Consider the following 22,447-nt stretch of genomic DNA (forward strand, 5'->3'; position numbering starts at 1 on the left):
GGCAATACGGGTTAAATATGTGAGTGTACGGGCCCCTTAATTCATACTTCAGCTAACAAGTGGTGACATGAGGCTACGGATGGATGGGTTGCTACAGTCCGACATTACAACTTGATGATATGTGAAATGGAGTGCATCATTACAGATTAAATTTGCTGCTAAGAGCGCTGTGATTCATCAGGTACACCTCCACCTCTCTGGCAGTGAAGCAATGTTTTCTCAGGACTTTATTGCCTCACATTGATGATGATGATGATCTTTGAAGACTTTGAAACATCTGTAAATCAATCATTGATAATACCACTTATAGATTGCTTATAAATAATGCAGTTATTAAGCTGGTGGATCTTTTAATATCATTTCACATTGATGCTGTGGCTGATTTAGCCAATCAGCCAGAACAATTAAACTCATAACAGGTGAACTGAGTAAAATTTGTTGATTTTGTTAAAATAGCATGTTCTTTAGGAAAGTCCAGAAGTCCATGCCAGTGTCCTCCCCTAGCCAGATAAGTTCTCTACAATGCAGAATCTGTTCAGGAGAAACTCAAGGAACTTAACAGAGAACCAGAGGAATTTAATCAGACAACACACTTCCTAATCCGATTAAACCAGAACAAGCTGTGGCTGCCCAATCCTGCAACTTCTAGGATTCAAATGGTCCACTGCCAGATTCATCAGAACACCCCTGGAGGTCCTGTGTGCATGCACCTATGGTTCAGAGCTATTTTGGCGGGACGAGGGGAACCTACACAACATTAGGCAGATGGCTGGGATGTTGTGGCTGGTCGGGGTACATTAAAGCAACACATTTGCAGAATGCCATTTGTCTTCTGTGTGGTCTGACATTCCCGCAGCTCTTCTATGAAATTCATTGTCATTCTGATGTGTCGAGGGTTGTTATTGATGAGGACCTGTCTGAGGATTATAGGGAAACAGCTGGTTAACACCAGGAAAAAAATGACACTGATACTCCTCTCCAGCTGTCGCTTGTGAAGACTTGCATATGTGTGAATAGTGGATGTATATTTGTTTTTCACACTGAGGCATGTTACTGAGAAAGTCACATTTAGCTGATGCCACATGTGATTCAGTGAGCGTCACTTTCCATCAGTATTGTCGCAAACTCCACTTGCAGGCTGGGCGCCGTCAGACTGTCACTGACAATCTGCTGAGAGGAGGGTATCATATTGTGTTTGCACCGGCCCAGCTTGGACAAAATAACACACCAGTTGGCTTATATAAGCTCGCGAAACCAACAATATTTCAGCATAATAAGAGTGTGAAATGAAACAACACATTTTTGACTGCATTTTATTTGTATATGAAGCAACATATGATATGAACAAGATATGCAGTGGAAAAATACTGATAATGGCAATTCAACTCATTTTTAGGCAGTATAAGAAAATCATGAGGTTTAGAAACAAGTAAGCTACTGACTGAAGAACAAGTTAAATACACAGAGAAATACACAGAGAAAAAAACATATATATATATACACATACATACATATATATATATATATATATATATATATATATATATATTTGATACCTTGTTTGATATCTCAAACAAGGTATCAAAGTTCAAACAAGGATGGAATAGGTTGCATACACACAAGGACACCCAGTTTTGTTTGATGCTTGCATTATTTAATTTGAAGACAGAAACAAAATTATTTCAGGGCACTGCAGTGTTTCAACAAGTCTCACACACGACACCGGAGAAGTTCCAGTCCAGTCTTCTTTTGTAAATCTTGCACATTTTCAAAGGGATTCAATTTGGGCTTTGTGCAGGCCAGGCAGTAACACACTTTGGTCTTCTGAAGGTAGTTCTTCACCAGGAATGATGTATAAGACTCAGTAGGACCCAGAACCAGCTTTTCTTTTCCTGAACTGGCATTAGAAATGGCACATCCTTTTTAGCTAACATTGAGGTCTTCACTATCAATATGTTTGTGTGTCACACCTAAATATATGAATTTATTTATACTAGCATCATCAGATTTCCATATACACAATGACTCGGTTCATTACTGTTAGAAGAAGAGAGTAAACATTTGCAAAACACTGTTTATGTAATACTGCAAAAAACACTCCCATAGTCATATTCATGAACTCTGAAAGCAGACTGATTGAGCAACATGTACATCCTTGAGGATGAATCACAAACAAAAACATTACTAGTGCAGAAAGTCCCCCACAATACTCAGTAGGAAAACATTTCACTTGGCATCATGAGGAAAAGAGAAGCCAGAGCTTGAGGAAACAATTGCTGAACAATGTGTTCAACCAAATTAGTTTACTCACACAAAGTTCAGGTGGAAAAAAAAAACCCCAAAACAAATCAGCATTTATTTTGAGGGATTTGGAATTTTTAAATGAGTATCAGAAAATCCTCCAAATTAGAAATGAAATCCAGGATGTGCCTTTGATTAAATATACTCTCTTTGTTTGTCCCGCTACTTAGACATATAGATTGCACTTTATACATCTAAGTCTATCAGCATCTTTTTACATTTGAAAATTTGCACACTGTGCTTGCAGTATGCAGCTGTGCATTTACCACCCAGCCCGCCCACAAAATCCGATGTTCACCTCAGTAAATGTCCAGCTCTGTGGTAATCCCTGTAAATCCATTATTGAGCCATTAACTGTCAATACTGTTCACCTCAAAACAAATTACCACTTGACTTCACCTGTTTACTAGTGAGCTGCATCACCTGTCAGCTCTGTTCATTCACTGCAGTCAAATTCACATTTTTTTTTATTACCTTACAGGCAGGCTTGTGGCTGACAGATTAATAAATCCCCTCTGGACTGTTTGGGTGCAGGACTTTACTGGATGGCTCCAAGAAATTTGTTATTTTGAGAAAATGAAACTGGGTGCTGAAGTGCATCAGTGTGAAAGATTTTTATTTGTGTATTATGTGGGATCATACCGTCTCAATTACAAATATAGTGCATACTAGAAGTTAATAGTAACAGTAAAACTGTGTATACCTGTGCTATTATCAAGCTAAGCTGTTGCCTTTCCAGGAGAAGTCTAGCAGCAGTATGCTTTTATTGTTTTACTTTTATCTGCTACTGTATGTTATTAAGATATATAATGCTGGTAGCTACACTAAATAGACAATAACACTTGGAGTTGCAAATGCAATAAAAACAGGTGACGTGTGCTGAAGGAGCGTCACCTGACATCTTAGGTCGAGTGTGCATCAATGAATAAATGATTTCCTGCTCTGGCCTAATTATTGATGCTGGGTTCAACTAATGGAAAGTCCCAGTGTTTATTCAGCATGTCTTTAGCTTTATTCGTACAAGATCGCGGCTCATACTCGACATCATCATGAGAATATATTTAACATTTATATGAGTCTAACATCAATTCTGTAACCCCTGTGACAGTAAATATCTTCAGGAAACCCTGTCCCAGGGAAATTGTTGGTGCATGCATACAAGAAGCGATTCAATCATTTTGCATTGCTTTTAAGTTGAGTGCTGGTCATATAGTCCATTCTCTGGTTACTTAGGCAAACCTCTAATATGTTTAGTAACAAGTCATACGTCAACTGTATCTTCTGCTCTGATTGTTAGTCACTTCATTCGCTCACCATGAAGGTGAGAAAGGTTATTTTGTACTCTGTCCACATTACAGCATCTGTAATTGTTTCGCCCTTGGTCGCTTGAAGTCATCATCTGCTTCTATGGACTCTAGTCACCATCTCACTGTGAATCTTTGAAGCTTCTGGGATGAAGAGCTTCATGCTCCCTTATCCTTAAACCAAAATGCTCCAAATGCTCACAGTATCAAAAGCTTAACCATTCTTTTGAATGGCATAGCGCTTTTTTTTTTTGCTATCTGTACCTCAAATCAGTGGTTCTCAAACTGTCGTGTTAAGCAATTAAACTAGGTAAAAAATATCACTTTTGTGGGGGAAAAGCAAACAAAGGATGGCTGACAGTGTTGCACGCATCTTTATTTCACTTAAAATTCTGCTTTTTTATTGTTAATGACAAAAATGAAAGATAAAAATGATGGGAGTGAATTTTTTTGGCTTCTGAAGTAGGGCACGCCAGAAAAAAGTTGACAACCATTGTTGTATAGAAGCAATTTAAAAGCCTTTTAAAAACAATGCAGTGTTGGGGAAGAATACTGAGAGAAGAGAAAGCTGTGTTTCTTGACACAAATCACACACACAAAGGTATCTCTGTTTCCTGTCAGACTTTTTGCATTCAGCCCCAACAACTTCTACTAATGAGCTGACACATGGGGCGTACAGCAATCCTGCTGTAGACGTAGTTGTAATTTTTGATTTACAATTCATAACGCCTTCTCATCTACTTCATACAAAGTAGTTTTTGCAGTGATCATATTAATGAACCTTCAATGACTTTGATGTGAGTCATTGGGAGTAGAAGGTCTGCAGTGGAAAAAAAATATGCAGTTTTTGGATGTGAGAGGAATACCGAGCTTCAGTTTGACTTATTTTGCTGTCAGTCTCAATCCTCAATCTCAATAAAACACAGGCAGAGCTGACCGACCACAGTTCTTTTGGTCTCAGCGTGCTACCTCTGTGGGTTGTGACAGGCTGTTACATTTTAAAGCCTCTCTCCACTCAAAAAGACTTTTCTACCTTTCTGTTAGTTTTCTTTCACAGTCCACAAACATTCTAAACTGGGGGTGTATATGCGTTAGCCAAGTCAACTTTCCTTTAGATAAAGCTTATAGTAGAGTTCGATCGATTGACCCCCGAACCATCCCTTACTTATGCTGCTTTAGGCTCAGGCTGTTGGGAAACCTCCACCTGCCAACTGGTCACGGCAGATGGCAACTGCTCACTGAGCTTAATTCTGCTGGAGGTCTTTTCAGTACATCATCGGGGTCCTCGCTCTGATATTGTGAGATGGTTAACCTTAGAATATAAAACCCCTAGAGACACCTGTAGCTGTGAACCACGCTTTAAAAGACAATTAAATCAAATTTTAACTTAAATTTAAATTCAATTATTGGTCATCTGTCCAGGACACCTCTGTTAACCTACCCAGGATAAACTCATAGTTGTGGTGGGATTTATGTTATGGTTGTTACTAGGAACCTGTTTTCTCATTGAGACATGTCCTTCAATATTTACACACCCATCATAGCAGCATAGATATCATTTTAAGAAACTTAAACCTAAACCTGAGGTCATTTGAAGTCAGATCAAGTACAAATTAATAAACACATCTGAATAGCATATTTAAGGAAGCCTATGTCAGCTACAGCACAGAGGGCACTCTTTAGGTTTTTTTTAAATAAGTAAATACTTCCTTTTGTTGCTCTTGAACTTAAGTGTTGAGGCTGGTGCACTAGGATTTTGCAGAAATACAGAACTTAACGTGAAGATGATCTTTGGCACCAGTGTGTCTCCCTCGTCCTCTCTCGGGTGACACATTTCATTACTTATGCTGTGGGGCACTATTTGGAGAATTTTTTTTTTTTTTTAATTCTGCACCTTTAATTCTAAATCAAGAATCTGGCATGCGTTGCAAAGTTGTTGGCTTGATTGCTGATGACTGGGCTGTGACCCAAGCTGCAGTTGTGTGGGGTGTGGTTTCAATGGCACATTTAACGTTTTATGCCTCTAGGTGGATTTCATGGCTGTGTGCTCTTAAGATAGAATATAATATCTTAAAAGGTGTAAACCATCCAGATATCACATGTCAGCACCAGATCACGCTCTGCCTTGAAACTGATGTTTGTGTGCCGGCAGACTTGTTTTTATTGCTGGATGCCTAATCACTCCACTGTTTAGTTCAGTAAGTCTTTTAGCGTTGAGCCATCAACCCACCTTGATTTTCTTTCATTTTTATGATTAGCCACATAATCACACCAATTAATTTCTATTCCCCTGCCACTCAACTTGGAGGAAAAGGAAGAAAAGGATCAGTTTTTCAGCTGCCATAAGCTGCAAAGAGGCTTGCAACATATGCATCATAAGCAGGGAAACAGGGTCTTGGAAATAGTGAAATGCATTCTTTTTAACCCAGTTTTCCACTTGCTTGCTTTTGCAGGATCATTTTCAGGGGTTAATTAGGAACTGCATGCTCTGGTACCTCCCATTAATTAACATTAGAGACTCCCCAGGCTGTGCTGTTAACTGCTGCTAAAGCGTCAGTGAAGGGAATACGGTGCATGATTGTGTGCATTTGTCTCCTCGTATATGCCAGTGCATATGGTAAATGGTAAATGGCCTGTATTTGTATAGCGCTTTTACTAGTCCCGCCTACTAGTCCCCCAAAGCGCTTTACACACCCAGTCATCCACCCATTCACACACACATTCACACACTGGTGGAGGCAAGCTACAGTTGTAGCCACAGCTGCCCTGGGACAGACTGACAGAAGCGAGGCTGCCATATCGCGCCATCGGCCCTTCTGGCCAACACCAGTAGGCGGCAGGTGAAGTGTCTTGCCCAAGGACACAACGACCGAGACGGTCCGAGCCGGGGCTCGAACCAGCAACCTTCCGATTACAAGGCGAACTCCCAACTCTTGAGCCACGGTCGCCCATATAGCATACATTTCACAGTAGGAAGGTTGTTAATGGCTGCATGCTAAAGTGCGGCAGCTCTTCGGGTTCCAGACAGCTCAGGTGCATGGACATTTTAAATCTTTCTGTTAATTTTTTCTGCAGATAAGAAATTGTGATTTGAAATCTCTCCTCGTTTATGTGAACCCCAGTGCCACCCAGCACTAACACAGAGTCCTCCTAAGCCTCATGTATCTCACACTCTTCTCCATCTTCCATTAAGCTCCTGTAAGCCCATCCCATTTTTGCCGCTCCTGACATGCCCATTATCACTGCTCTGAGCAGCGAGAGACACTGATTAAAAGGGAGAGATTGAATTCTCCACTGTTCTCCCTTTGCCCTTCCTCGCTGTGTGCGATTTTCAACAGAGACAGTGCTGAAGTCAGACCATGGCCATTAGTGCATCAGGCGTTTGTGATTCACTGCTGAGACAAACTTCTAACAAAAAAAAACATTTTCTTTTGTGCAGGCTGAATTAAGGATGCTCCATTTTTTACATATTCCGCCCCTCCACAGCTGTCACCAAAAATAGTAAAACACACTTTGTGGCCCAGGTCTTTTAAGATGTTGTCATGTCATAGCATATGATGTTTAGGGTGGAGGGAAAAGGGAAGGCAGAGAGCATAAAACACAGAAGCAATAAAGTGGAGAAACAATATCGCTGTCACACTTTGTGGAAAGAGCTTTGCTTGTCCATCAGCCCGAGACACAGAGAGGAAGAAGGCGCATTACAGCTGAAAAAAAAAATCCCGTGGATTGATTTCCCACTAACAGAAAATAAAATCATCAGTGTCTGTCCATGACACAAAACTTAACATTGGGAGGGAACGCTCACTCACCTTTCACTGGCATTGAAAACATGTATTTTTACATCAAATAGTACAGCAAAATGTAAATCTGATAAAAAGAGTGCTATTTATGAGTTAAAGATTTGCAGGAGTCAGTTGGACATTGATTGAGAACAAATTTTCACACATTTTCCATGTGCAGAGAGGCACTCAGCATATCAGAGTGATGCTGAAAAATCAGTGTAAATGCATTTGTTACTGATAGACCAAACTATTGCAATTCATTATAATCGGGCTCTTCTAAAAGCTCCTTGAAAACACTTCAGTTGTTTTCTTATTTCTCCCATATTACTGTTCCTTCATCGGCTCCCTGTTAAATCCAGGACTTGATTTGGGATTGGGATTGATTGGTATGGGAAGAGCATCAGCTCCTGCCAGTCACCTGTGTATAAAAGCTGGCCCAGATGACCCTGACATCTTGGTTAGGTTATGTTTAATATTTTTTTTTAGATTTAAGTAAATGTCTTGTGTGAACTCTCTCCTTTTCACCTACTTTGAGCCAGTTCGTGACAACCTATTATCACAACAATGTAGTTCTCTCTGCAGGTTTACTTGTGATTTCTAAACTTTCTAAAAGTAGAATAGGACTCAGAGCCTTCAGCTGTCGGGGTCCTCTCTTGTGGATCCAGCTCCCAGTTTAGATTTTGAGAGACAGACACCCATTCTACTTTTAAGACTAGGCTTCAAACTTCCTGTTTCTTGTTTGTCTTTGTTTTTTGATCATCTTTAACCCCTTCCTTTCTCTTCATTCTTCAAACATCAGAAAACTATATTTATAACAACTGTCCTCAAACCAAAAACCCAACCCACAACATCCCACTTAATGTAAACTTAACTAAAATGGCATCACAGCAAGGAATTAAAGGCTGAACTACCAAAGTGAGTATAAAATCTAAATGTCAAAAAGTGATGAGATCACTCAAAAATGGGAGAGACTGATGAATATGTGCTGCCATGTTTTAGCATGTTATCTAGTAACAGAAGAAGAAAGTTTTTTTTATTCGGGAAGGGGAGAAAAACTGGTTGGCTTTATTATATTAAACTCCATCAAATGAAAGGAAAATATTGATAAGTAACTGAAACCTCACAGCAAGCTGATACTTCCCATCTTCCCCTCTTTTCAGTCACTACTTTACTGTATATGTTTTCAGCCTCACCTGTGCGGCTCCTTCCACCTGCACAGGTGAGCATAGGGTTATAGATAACACAAAATATAAATCAAGAAGGCATTACCTGGCTTCTGCTGACATTCACCTTAGATATTTAAGAGACACCTTTGGCTTCAGAAACCCTACTTCTATTGTACCCTACCACTCCTCATTGTTAAGGACGTAATCACGTAAGCAGACCTATCCTCACTAACTCTGATTAACAGGTAACGTCCAGGCCACACAGACACAGGATTAAAAAATAAACCACAAAGAAATCCCCAAAACATAATGCAATAACAGCAGTTTCATATGAATTCATAATAACTTATAGGTTAGGGCTCTTCTCAGATTTTACTCAGAACAGCTGAGTCCTGATGTATTGATGAAGATTTTTGTAAAGCTTTGTAAGTGCTGGTAATTTCTGCTCCCTGATGAATATTGCTGTGCCATGATAATAAGGGGAAATTCTCTCTAAATTTTTAAAGGCCATTCAGTTGGGTTCTAATGAGGCAGGGGTATTGATTGGCTTTCACCTGGCTGTGGAGGGAAGACAGTGATATATTGGGGAAGGTGAAGAGCTGGCAGGTCTCAACAGCAGGCCTCCAGTGAGTTAAAAGCACCAGTCTTAACCCATTCACTCTGAGAGTGCTCAGCTTGCTTAATGAGAAGAGCAGCAGAAGCATTTCAAAGGCTGTGTCTCCAAGTACTTCTTCTCTCTTATTTATTAAAATTACCCACATTTCAAAATCATAAGTGTCTGTTTGAGGTAAAATGGAAAAAACTTCAGGTATTTCCTTCTTACCTTCCTGTAAAACCTTAAAGCTAAAAGCATTTTATCTGAGGCTAGAGGAAAGTATTGACTGATTTTGTTTTCATTATGAATCCATCCAAAAGAAAAGAAAGGAAATAAATAGGTTTTAAAATTGCACAGGCATCACAAATTAAAGTAAAGCACAATTTGCATCCAAATGCTTTAGTACTGAGCACCTTGGTAAGGTTTTAAGTCCACTCCACAACTCTTTTATAAATTACAAATTACACTAATAGACAAAAAGGTTTAGGATATTATTCTCTCCTCTGGTATAATGTTAAATGAGCAATGAATATACATGAATGTTCCTTGTTGGTTGTGTATTTCAAAGGCAAACTGAGCACAAACAAAAACATTTGAATTTTTTGCTGATAAAAATTTCACAACATGGTCTTTCCAGGGAGCCATTCAGTAACCATAACAATTGCTTAAAAATGAAGCTAATAAAATAAAGGCACACTGTGATATTCTATTCAGTACATCCTTGTATAGTTCAGCATATTGTAGTATATGTAGTAACATCTAGTACACGAGATGTTGACATAACTATTGCTATAAGATGAAGTTCTCAAAGGCAGTTATGTGATGTATAGAATACTAGACTTACAATATAACATGTCAATAAATAATGAAAATGTTTAATATTTGCAAGACCCACCTGAATATATTAACAGTACGATATAAGAAAAGCATTCTAATGTTATGATCAAATGGTATTTAATAATACAGGTTCTAACATCAGTGCTTGCAGCTGTATTGTCTAGACATATTTGTAGTTTAACACTATCAATGTTTATATTATTTATAGAGGTTAACAACTGGTAATAATATATACATTACTATATGGCAAAATTGTTTAATAAACAGGCAAAAAAAGATATAAGGAACAGGACCAGTTAGTAGTAATAAAAGTAGTAGTAGTAATAATGATAATAATCGATTCTAAACGGCATGGAAGGTAGTGAAGGGAAGGGGAGAGGAATAGGGTTGATATAAGCTGTTTCCATTAGCTATGTTCATAAGCTACTGTACCCATGTCTGACTTTGAGCATCAGTTGTTAACTCCCATCCTTTAATTCCAGAGGACAGTCAAAGTAGGAGTCAACAGAAAGTGGTCACCATCACAATGACAGCAACTCTTTAGACTTTACAGTTTACACTTGAATGTGTATCAGGCTGTATATTTCAGTCATTCAGCTTGAATTTGTGTAACTCTGCCGTTTATTTCTTCCTGCCCATGTTGCACACTCTTGAGGAAGTGCCATGATAAATGCAGCTTTTGAGCTGTCACCTGTGGTAGAAAGGACAATGCCTAAAATGCTAGATTCTGATAGTGCATCTGGTTTATGTCCACAAGTTCAGACACATGAAAAGCTTTTTTTAAAGCATTTTTGACAGCATTTTTAAATTGTTATGACAAATACAATATTATTGAACTCCTTAGCATTCTTGGTTATTATTAGTAAGTACAAGTGTGACCACATAATAATAAACTGTATATCTTATTCAGTCAGAATTCAATGAGCTCTGCCTGGGAAGAATGCTGGTCTGTAAATATTACAATGCTTTCTGAACCTTAAATTTCTCCAAGTCATTCTGCTTGATCTTTTCCTCTAACTGATTTAACACAGCACCATATATTTTGCACTGGATTTGACATTTAACATTGACATTTTTAACCCCTTTAAATTTAAGCTAGTGCCAGAATTCACCTAATTAGTCCCAGAGTTAATGAAGGTTCGTTGTTGTCTGGAAAACTGGCATTTACATATCCAGCCTTGATTTGAAAGCATTTCTTTGGGAAACACCTTCAAACATCTAAAACTCCAGAAAATGACCACTTTGTTATTACGACCAAGCTGTTATTATGATCTATTGTTCTGCTCAAAATTTCATCTAATGGCATGTAGAATAAGTCCACATGTGAAAATTGGCTCACTGGAAACTTAGAAAAAAGAGCTTTGTAAAGTTTATATCAACCTAATAAGGTTCTTTTTTGTACCCAAATTATGACCTTGTTCTAACAAAATGGTCCTCGAAAAATTAATAGGTAGCATAGCAGTAACAATAAAACATTTACGCTGCCTCTTTCTGTCAGTTTTGGTGATCATTAACAGCAGAAGCACTTGGACATATAATATCAGGAATTTATGTATGGTAGTGTCATGGTGAAGGCTGGAAAGGTTAAAGATTGTTCAGGTAACAAGAGATCTAAAAATACATGAGAAAGTGTTTTTTCTACTTATCCAATTCAGGGTTATGAGGAGGGAGGCTGGAGCCTATCCCAGCTGTCATGGGACGAGCACACCCTTAGGTCTCTAATCTATCGCAGGGCTAACACAAAGAGACAGATAATCATTCACAATTAGAATCACCAATTAACCTAACATGCATGTTATTAGACTATAGGAGGAAGCTAGAGTACCTAGAGAGCACCTATGCAGGCATAGGGAGAATATAAGCTCAACACAGAAGGGCCACAGATGGCCTTTAACTGTTGTAAGGTGGCAGTGCTAACCAACAAACCACCACTGTGCCACCCCTACTTTATTTTGAGCCAATCATGATCCTGTCTTGAAGACTGTTGTCAAGCGTTTACCTCCTTTTTTTAAGAGTTGAAAAACATGGCCTCCAATCTGAGACATTATCAAAACTTACCTGTTAACCTATGGTTGGAGTTAGAGGAATGGTTAGAAGTAGGTTAGGTTTTGCGTTAACCACATGCTAAATACTTAACTAAAATATTTCATCTTTCAAATGAATTCTCATAACTTTCTCCGGCACAGTTTTTCTGTTCCAGAGGCTTTTTTTTTCTTTTCAAATATTCTAAATAAGTAAAAGTTTTATAAAAAGAGAGAAGATAACTTGACTCCCCAAAACCCCAGCCCAACTGGTGACCAGCTGAATGTTAAAAGGTTAAGCAAGCACATTAACTAGACTCAAATTCTTTTAAAAAATAATAATTTCAATTTGGCTTCCGTAGAGTTCAGCAGTTCATAGTTCATTCTGTAATTCAACCAAGGATGTCAGCAATAAGACATTTCATGTGTATACAGTCTGAAACTTCTCTTGTTTAATCAGTAGTCCCTGTGCGGTGGTATTCAGCAAAGTGAACCACAAGAACAACATTTTGGTACAACGCAACTAAGATTTCATATTCATAGTTATTTATTATCTACCTCAGGCAATTTCTATGTCTGTGGAAGCTCATTGCAGAAAGGGACCAATGAATATCTACATGTATCACAAAGAAGTGAAGGAGCAGAAGTAATAGAAGTGAAAATGATTCTTTCAAGTTTAACCTCCCCACCGTTGAATTTCTTATCAAATGTATTTGGAGTTAATACTACTTTCTATGGATCAGTTGTGGCTGTTGTCACTCAAGTGTATATCCACTTTACACACAACCCTCTGAGCAGCTTTTCCCATGGGTCACAAAGGCCGATGCATTATGGAATGACATTCATATCTCATCGATAACCTGCACAACCCCACCGCAGGGCTGTGACATTTCACTTCATTAAGTCCCCGGTTCATTTGTTGTCTTGCTTCACATACAGGGCCGGAGCGAAAAGATGATGGTTGAGGATGAATTAAACATGGCGGGTTTAAATATAGACTTCTTGAGACAAAGGCGGCTCTATAGGCAGTTCATCCCCAACCTCCTCACATCCTCTGACATCATCCTCCCACTGACACTAGTGGCAATGCATTTTAAAGGGATCAGTTGACTGACAAGGCAAATACTTTATAGCGTGGTGTAGACAAGTGCAGACTCGATCCCTTGTGTGCAGCATTCTGCAGCTGGAACCACAGAACATGTATAAATCCATAACTAAATTTTTAGTCCTGTTTCATTCAAATTGACAAAACAGTTTTTACACCGCTCATTGTAAATGTTTTTCTCTTAAACATTTATCTTTTAAGTAAGAGGCTTGATTTTAAAGCAAACACTGTTTTCCTCTTGCATGGCAGCTCAATCTCAGAGCCCTCTCTCCATTATATTCACATATATCCACTGTGTCAGACTTGCCTCTCTAACTTTGTCTCTAAACTGTTTGTCATGAGCTGTCCCTTTGAGGGACATCTTCAACTTTGCCTCCTGTCTTATCAGTGACACTGAGTCCAAATCATACCTCATAACAGGTCTCACAACCATCTTGTAAACCTTCCCTCTCACTTTTTCTGCTATCCTTCCATCACAAATCAACCCTAGCTCTCATCTCTACCCACTCCACCCTGCCTGCACTCTGTTCTTCAACTTTCTTGTGCAATGTCCATTGCTTTGGATGTTAACCTGAGGTATTTAAACTCATCTACCTTCACTACCTTTATTCCTTGCAGCTTCACCTTTCCGTCTGTCTCCCTCTCATTCACACACATTTATTCTGTATCGCTTCTACTTTCATTCCTCTTCTCTCCAGAGCATACCTCCAGGCACTCTTCCACCTTCTCCATACTCTCATTACACATCAGAATGTCATCTGCAAACATCATAGTCCTCAGATACTCTTGCCTGACCTCATCTGTCAGCCTGTCCATCAACACTGCAAACAGGAGGCAAAGGGTCTTAAAGCTGATCCCTGGTGTAATCCCACCCCCACCTTGAACCCATTTGTCAATCCTACTGATTGCACATCCCGCCGCTGTCTCGCTGTCCTCAAACATGTCCTGCACCACTTTCACATACTTCTCTGCCACTCCTGAATTCCTCATGCAGTACCACAGTTCCCCCATGGGCACCCTTGGTCCTACTCTTTCTGACCTTCTCTAGACATCAACACTCTGAAAGCAAAATTTAAACTATAATTCTCAGCATGGAGCCATACTTATGATCACTAATCGTCACCTCTTCTTAACACTTCTTAACACTTTCTCTTTAGCAGTTTGGCTCACCAACTGTATCCCTCTGTAGTTACTACAGCTCTGCACATTGTTTCTGACAGTTGGTACCAGATTTTATGCCAATGAAAAAAATATACTTTGTTACTATGTACTAGTTATTGTTGATCTTTAATTGAAACCCCTTTTTCTGACTGTGATTTTGGAAAGATGTCAGTTGGTAAAAAGTTAAGGGTGTGTATAGAAAATATAAATCAAGCCTGCCACAGCATCGTGCCATCTATCACGTTTTGTCTACCTCATGATTTATTTTCTTGAGTCAGGTTTTCATATTGTGGATTTGAAGGAAGAAATCTAATCAGGCTGAGGCCAGCACAAGTGAAACATCCATTTATTCTTTCCACTGCAGTGTCTCAAGTTTGCTCAGGGAAAGATTAAACAATTTTCAATTTCCACTCTATTTTAGTTTTAATTACAGGCAAGATTTTGGAGGATGCAATGTCAGAGATCCAGGATATAGGACCAGTGAGAGGTGTCTGTTATAGGATGAAGTAGGCAGTTTATAACTTGAAATCTTTTTTAAGTAATAGTAACACAGAATCAAAGGAAACTGCAATCGAATAGAATAGAATGATTTTAATTTTTTTTCACTGGGTACAATGACAATAAGGTACCACTCCCGTCTGTGTGCACACATTTAAAAAAAAAGCATTAGCATAACAATGTTAATAAATAAATAATAAAGACAAACACATCCACACACACCCATGATAGACATATTGTCCTGTTGTATTCCACTGATCCATAAATTACACATATGTTATATTTATTTCAATTTATTTTTATTTTTTTGCCACAAACTGTAAACTCAACCATAAAAGAGCAGAAATACATGAGTGTCAGTCAAATATTGTTAACATGGTTATTAGAAGTTGCCTGTGGACACACAAACTGATTAGTGACTAGATTAACACCACCAAGAATATAGAGGCTTTCTGGATGCAGCTAGTCTTAAAGAACAAACTTACTATAAAACTGAAAACTAATCCAAATTCGTTTGGTTACTCCAACTGCACAACTATGAGCATAGTTCATAAATCCATTTTTGCACCTTAAGAAAAATCTGTTCTTTTCTTTACACAGTGCTATCCATGCCAGATATTGTTTACATATCTATAACTGAAATGACAAAGAGCTATGAAAATTTATAGTGCAGCCTGTACATTTGGTCCCCTTTGTTGGGTCATCAATTGTTTTGGTTGCCTACTTAGTTTATAACCTTTGTTTTGTGAACGTAATGTGTTTGAGTGCAACCCCTACTGTATTGGAAAGTGACAGTTTAGTGTACACGTCTCAATTGTATCTTTTTTCTTTTATGAAAAAACAAGTGTCAAAGTTGGTAGTTGAATTATGCCCCAGTGTCATGCTGTTTCTCGTCTCCGATAAACATCTGAATTACTAGGTTGTATGATTAACACATTTAATGTTGTGCACTTTGACAATGATGCTTGTTTTGCAATGCAAATCAGAGGTGGATCATATGAGAGTTGCTTTTAGAGCAGAGACTGAAGAGAAATTAATATGAGGAGTCAATGAGCAGCAACAGCTCAGCTCTGTCTTTCATCAGGTTTTAAGATCAACACCCAAGTTAGAAACAAACACCCATGCGTTATTTACTATACGGTGGGTCTTGGAAATAATTAAGCACCACTCAGCCACTTTAGCAAATAAAAGGCAGTGCTTGCTACAGGTGAGTCTGAGTTTCAGGCCCACCAAGAAATTGCTGTTGCAGTGTTTGGATTTAATGTTAAGTGTGGCCAGACCACATCCAGTGATTCAGTTTACCATTCATGGTGTTTCCAACTGCACTGAAAGAACAAAGTAAGTGGGAAATGGTGAACAGAATAATGATAGACAGATAAAAATCTCATTAAACTGAAGCTAAAGTGAATAGTTTGTATGCATACAAGAGGCAGGCATGAAGAGGAACATCCCAGCACTGTGGGGGGCAGACTCACAAGTCCCATTTTTACGTGTTATTCTGTTATTGGTAGAGTTGTGTGTTACAGTGTTGTTTTCACACTTTTCATAATTCTAGTATTTTCATATTTTAGCTTAGTTTTACTCTTTCCTTTTTCTATACTGGCTATACAGGCAAAGAGAGGAGCATTTCATTAAGGGCCTGTACTCCAAAGCAAATTCCCCATGACCAAGATAGTTTTTAGTTATCTGACTTCCATTAAACTAACATCAGTGACCAGCTGAAGTGTTAACAAAGGTTGTTATCAATAAGTCAACCCACGGTTTCCCAATCAAGCTGCAAGTGCAATCACATGAAAGGGGTGGCGTAACACCATCTAACTAATCAGATACATGGAGAGGTCTACTGGCAACACAGTTCTTTTTTTTTTTTTTTTACAAAAAAAGAATAATATATAAAATTCAAAAACTATTAAGAGGTTAAAGGCATTATACAGACTGAAAGCAGCACAGCTGCTGCAGTTAAAAGCAGTGTTGTGAGTGTATGTAAGAGAGACCTGTCCACTAGTTTAGGGTTAAAAGCGCTATATGGCTGTGTGTGCTGTAACTGTTTTTGCCAGTAAGGCTGGAAACCTCATATATACTAAAAATATTGCTGGTATTTTGTTGAACTTGATGGAATGACTTTTTCCCCACACACAATAATGAAACAGCTGAAATCATGTCACTGGGTGCTCTGTGGAAATATTGTGACAGCAGTAGTAGCAGGTGACACTGTCAGCAGCATAGGCTGTACATATAAAAAAAAAAACCTGAGGAAGCCACTATGACATCGGCCATTGGTTTTGGACGTAAACACTGAAGCAAATATTCTGCTTCCCAAAAGGAGGATGTTTAGTTGGATTTTTTTTCAGAATTCCTGCCTTGCACAAATGGCCTTTGGCTGTTTTGTTTTTTTCATTCTAAAGCCTAAAATAACTCCATGCAGCTGACATGACATGACAAGAGCTGCTGACAGCTCTCAGATGTTATTCGGGCGTGTTATTCATGACATGGTGCTCTTTATGGCTCTACATGCATGCTTACGTAAGGTTTAGACTAATGGCTTATATCAGATAATACACAGGTTAATTAAATAGATTACTGGATGCTTTTACATTTAGGTGCTCTGAGATTAGATCTTCAAAAGACACATATTTGGTAAAGTATTCTCATGATGGTTAACTAGTTACTAATTTCATAATCGATCTGTCTCATTACATTTCTGTACTTTTACTACCATTGTTAATTCACACCATGCACACATGACATGCAGGGGTGAATATTGTGACACATTTTCTGCACCAACCATCTATAAATTTTGTTACTGCCTGTACAAAAGTAGCTCATCTGTCTGCTCAGGCCAGATGGAAAAGGCATCATTACTATCCTATATTGATGACAGGCCAAGTAGATACTCACCAGTGCTGGAAGGGAACCTGTCTTCTGGTCTCACAATCTTCAAAACTCTCCAAATTAGCTGTCTTGCTTATTTGGTCCTTATCCAGCTTGCAGACATCTTTATGCCTTTTTATTTCTCCTGCATCTAGCAACAAGAGCCAGAGCCCTGTTACTTTTGCCACTTCAGTGAGTAGTCATAATGTTTATATGAAAGCATCCTCCCTGATCAACTAAACAAGCAAAGGCAGCTCAAACTTCAGCATATTTACTTGTATCCTTCCATCATATCCTTAAGGCCTCATAGAACACATATGGTTCCTGAATTTTCTAAAATTAGGATGAGAGACAAATCCTTCAGCTATCAAACTCCTTTCCAGTGGAACTACATCCCAGTTTGAGTTTTGACCCCCAACTACCCCTTAGTTATCCTGCTAGATCTCCCATGATGCACTAGAGGAGTTCTCCTCTCTTTTCACCATTCAGGAATTTATATATATATATATATATATATATATATATATATATATGCCACTATTGCATGTTTAACTCATCCCCCAGCCAGTTGTGGAACATGGCTACTCCTTCCTGAGCTTGTTTCTGCTGGTTCTTCCTGTTAAAAGACAGTTCTTCCTCCGCAATGTCCTAAATTGGTGCTCTTAGATAGATAGCCCTGTGTGAATTGCTGTCATCTGCACTTCATTTCTTTTTTCCATGTGCTTCTTGTTGAAACAGGATGACAATAGCCAGAACCATCCAGTCAAGACAAGCAGTAACGCAGTTTGTAAAAAGCCAGTGAAAATGCTTAACCTTAGACCGTGACCACCGTATATTTACGTTTTCCAAACCTTTGTCTGTTTCATCTTAAATATTGTGTGTTGACTTCAGAAGTAAATAAAATGGCATGGTGCAGTGTGAACTCGTCACCTTGGAGGTTTTCCAGTGCAGTTTTACATTTCTTTGTGCTAAAAATACAGATGTGTTGTTGCGTATAGCTCCGGGTTTTTGCCTGAGAAACTGATATTGCTCTATCTATTGAGTGCCGGTAAGAAGAGGTGACCTAGTGATGAAAGACCTTGAGATAATGGAAGTGTTCCTGATCGAGCCACAGGGGAAGTGCAGGTTACAGGCATAACTGCTGACTGCACGGAACAATTCAGCATCCAGGTGCTGGCTGGGAGGCAAGAAAGGCACCTTTGAAGAGCACTCTGCCGCTTCCCTGAAGTGGAAAAGCAGTCCCTTTAAGGGAAGAGCAGGACCAGTTTGGTAACATTATTCTCAAAGGAAGGTTGTGTGTTGTTCACCTGCTTTTGTTGCTGACATTGTTTTAGATGATGGTGACAAAAAGGGAGGAGGGGAGGAGAACAATGGAGATGCAAAGGTAAAGGAGAACCGAACACTGTGCATATTCGAGCTAGAGACTCTCACACTTACACACTACAAAGTTTCATGTATCCAGAGAAGCAGAATAGTTCTTACTTCATCTCTGTTTTTTCTTGGATGCCCAGTGGCAGAATTGTTATTAAGGTGGGAGAATTAAAAGAAGCAGATGGATTAAATGATTGACAAGGCGTTCTTGTGAGCAACCCACATGGACCAGAACTGCCCTGTTCATTACCTGCAATTCTGAGCAGTGCTTATGAGCTGAAATGGCATTAACCATCTAAAACTGAAAATTTCAAACACACTTGCAGAGCCTGGTTTGACACAACCCCAACCAGTCGATTGGAAAGATCCAAAATGGCTTGTTAAATAAGGCTCAGTAATTAATTAAATCTCTTCATTGATGAAGTCTAAAGAGTTCATGTTGCAGAGGTGTTGTGCTAATCTGGCTCTTAATCTTCTAATCTAATCAGAGAATGCTGCACATTTATTCCACTGGAGGGAAAAAGAAGTGAGTCAGAGGCTAGAATAATGCAGAGGTGGGCTCTAATTTAAGGCTCATGTCCACTCTTATTTTGTAAATCAACTCGCAGTGTTAGACTTGGAGCAACAGGAGGCCCATTATTGGATGCTTTTTGTAGCTTTCAGTGATTTTACTTCACGCTGAAGTAAAAACTGAACAAATACAAATTGAAAAACATCTCTAAAGCAAAAATCCAGCCCATTTTGCGCAAGCTCTGAGTAACCTGTCAGATATTATGGATTCAGATAGATTAGTATTTTGACAAACTCTAAGTAGACGGGTCTTCAGATGTCATTGGAAGATGTTCAGTTTGCTTATATTTAAATCCTATATAAATTGCATGTTTGTCCCTACTTGCACCCTTATTAAGCCTTAATTATACATTCTACTCTGGTCCACTTCCGGCATAAATTTTGTCATCGGACTGTAAATACGAGGCAACATCTGTTTGCATGCTTGCCCATTTTATGTAACTGCATCGATCTGCCAGAGAATTTACTTGACAGAGCACCAACTGCACATGCACCCCAGGTGGTGAAATTCAAAGAAGTATAACAGTAACAACAATTTGGCCGTGTTGTCTCTTCTACTTCTCCATGTCCACAATACAGTTTAATCAAGGCATTAATCAATAGCCATTAATGCCACATAATTTTTTAAATAGCTTAACTCTAAATTTTAGTGAAGCAAATTCAGCCAGTCGTTTAAGGAGAATTTCAAAGACTTTCTTCCTTTATTTTGTTACTTGCTACTTAGTAATGATAGCTAAATTGAATCCTATACAAGCAACAGTTGGTGCATTTTATAGTACAGCCATACTAAGAGCTAAGTTTGGCCACAGTTAATAATCTACATCATGTTTGTGTTTTTTATTATTCATAAATCTGCTTTTTTCTTACAAAGTAGTCACATCAAGACTACTGCATTCAGTGGCCTAAAGTAATAATCATATCATAGACAATGATATGATTATTATTTTCTCCTGCAATAATATATATTACACCTCTGTTCTCCAACTTGGATCCCACTGCATTTTGTGGAAAGCATAGAGTGTGGTGAGCAGCTGTAAGACCCTCTACCACAGAGTAGAGCAGGCAACAAAAACAGAGATGATGCTTATTAATAATAATAATAATAAACTTTATTTATAAAGCACACTAAAAAACCAAGGGTATACCAAGGTGCTTGACAAAAAATAAAATAGGAAAAAGGAGATGGGAGGGAAAAGAGAAAGGACCTGGCACGTATCAATTATAAAACCTTGACAATCATAATATATAAAAGTAGTTAACAAGCATAACGGATAAAAATGTACCAACGCACACCAAATGTTAACTAGGTGGAAAAACAAGATTAAATAAATAAGTCTTCAGCCGTGATTTAAACAGTGGCATAGAGTCAGACGCCCAGATAGCAACAGGAAGATTGTTCCATAAGACTGGGGCAGCTACAGCAAACGCACAGTCGCCGCGAGATTTCAGCCGAGAACGAGGTTGCTCCAGAAGAAGTTGGGTAGCAGATCTGCAGATCTGCAGAAGTGCTCTGACAGGAGTGTGTAACCTAAGAAGCTCATTAAGGTAGCTCGGCGCCATATTATCAATAATTTTGTAAGTGAAAAGTAGTATTTTAAATTGAATACGGTATTTAACTGGCAGTCAGTGCAAGCCAGCAAGAACAGGAGTGATGGAAGAAAACTTCCTGCTACCTGTCAAAAGGTGTGCCGCCGCATTCTGGACAGTCTGCAATCTAACGAGAAGGGATGAGGAAAGGCCAATGTAAAGAGAGTTGCAGTAGTCCAACCTGGAAGTCACGAATGCGTGAATACGTTTTTCCAGGTCATTGTGCGGAATATAGCGTTTAGCCTTAGAAATGAGGCGCAGCTGATTAAAACTAGACCTCACAACAGCAGACACTTGCTTGTCAAATTTAAACGAGCTATCCAGTAATATGCCCAAATTGCTGGCATAATCAGAAGGGGAGCTAGCAAAAGGCATCAGAGCAGCACACAATTGGTCACGGGGGATTTTACTATCGAACACCACAATCTCCATTTTCTTTTGGTTCAGGACAAGAGAATTACTCTTGAACTGATCTTTAACCTCACGCATGCATTCACAAAAATAGTGAAAAGACATAGCAAGATCGTCAGTAATCTCAAAATAAATCTGTATATCATCAGCATAGCAATGAAAGGCAATATTATACTTCTCAAAAATTGCTCCACAAGGGAGCAGATATAGTGAAAAGAGAATAGGGCCTAATACAGATCCTTGAGGCACACCACAGCGTACAGGTACCGAGGAAAATGAGAAGTTGCCCAAATTAACCGAGAAGATAAGAGCAAGATAAGATTTAAATCAGACCCACAGTATGCTCAAGTCTTAGTAGAAAGTCAGAAAGGAGAATATAAAGTTGGTTTCAAAGCGGCTTGCAGATGCAAAGTGACTGGAGGACGGTTTAAACTAGGATGCCCTATATGAGATCTGATCTGTCTGGTGGTGCTGTCATTCGGTTAGTTTACATTTTTTCCCCTCTTTTTTAATGATCAGATTGTTTTTGTGGTAGGGTTTTTTTGCATCTGTTATTGTGTACCGTAGCTGTGAGAATCAAAATTACGTTTTTTCTTCATACTCTGTCTCCCTGCAATGACACTCTTACCATTTTAAGACTATTCAGGAAGGTGACTACAGTATTTTTAAGGCCAACAGTGTGAAAGACTTATTACAGAAAACTTTGCCCTGATAGTCCCAGGGTATTTGGAAAATATACCGGAGCAGGAGCTTTTCAAGGGTCAGTAACTATGGCACAGAAACTTACTTCAAATACTGGTTGTTCCAGTGAAATGTCACATTTTATTGGAGAACTCTTCAAAGCCACATCAGCATTTCTTGTTTTCC

At 38.8% G+C, this 22,447-nt stretch overlaps 1 protein-coding gene and 1 long non-coding RNA gene across 3 annotated transcripts in view; both read left to right on the forward strand.

Moving 5' to 3' along the window:
* LOC146500969 (inactive dipeptidyl peptidase 10-like) overlaps positions 1–22,447 on the forward strand; it is a 251,993-nt gene that overhangs the window by 148,385 nt on the left and 81,161 nt on the right. The gene's annotated exons all lie outside the window — the stretch shown is intronic.
* Positions 1,571–20,818, forward strand: LOC146500970 (uncharacterized). Its single transcript, XR_014869962.1, has 3 exons — positions 1,571–6,240; positions 6,579–11,537; positions 11,569–20,818. It is a non-coding gene; the product is annotated as an uncharacterized LOC146500970 (long non-coding RNA).

The sequence above is a fragment of the Neolamprologus multifasciatus genome, chromosome 16 (assembly GCF_963576455.1).
Source record: "Neolamprologus multifasciatus chromosome 16, fNeoMul1.2, whole genome shotgun sequence".
NCBI classification, from domain to species: Eukaryota; Metazoa; Chordata; class Actinopteri; order Cichliformes; family Cichlidae; genus Neolamprologus; species Neolamprologus multifasciatus.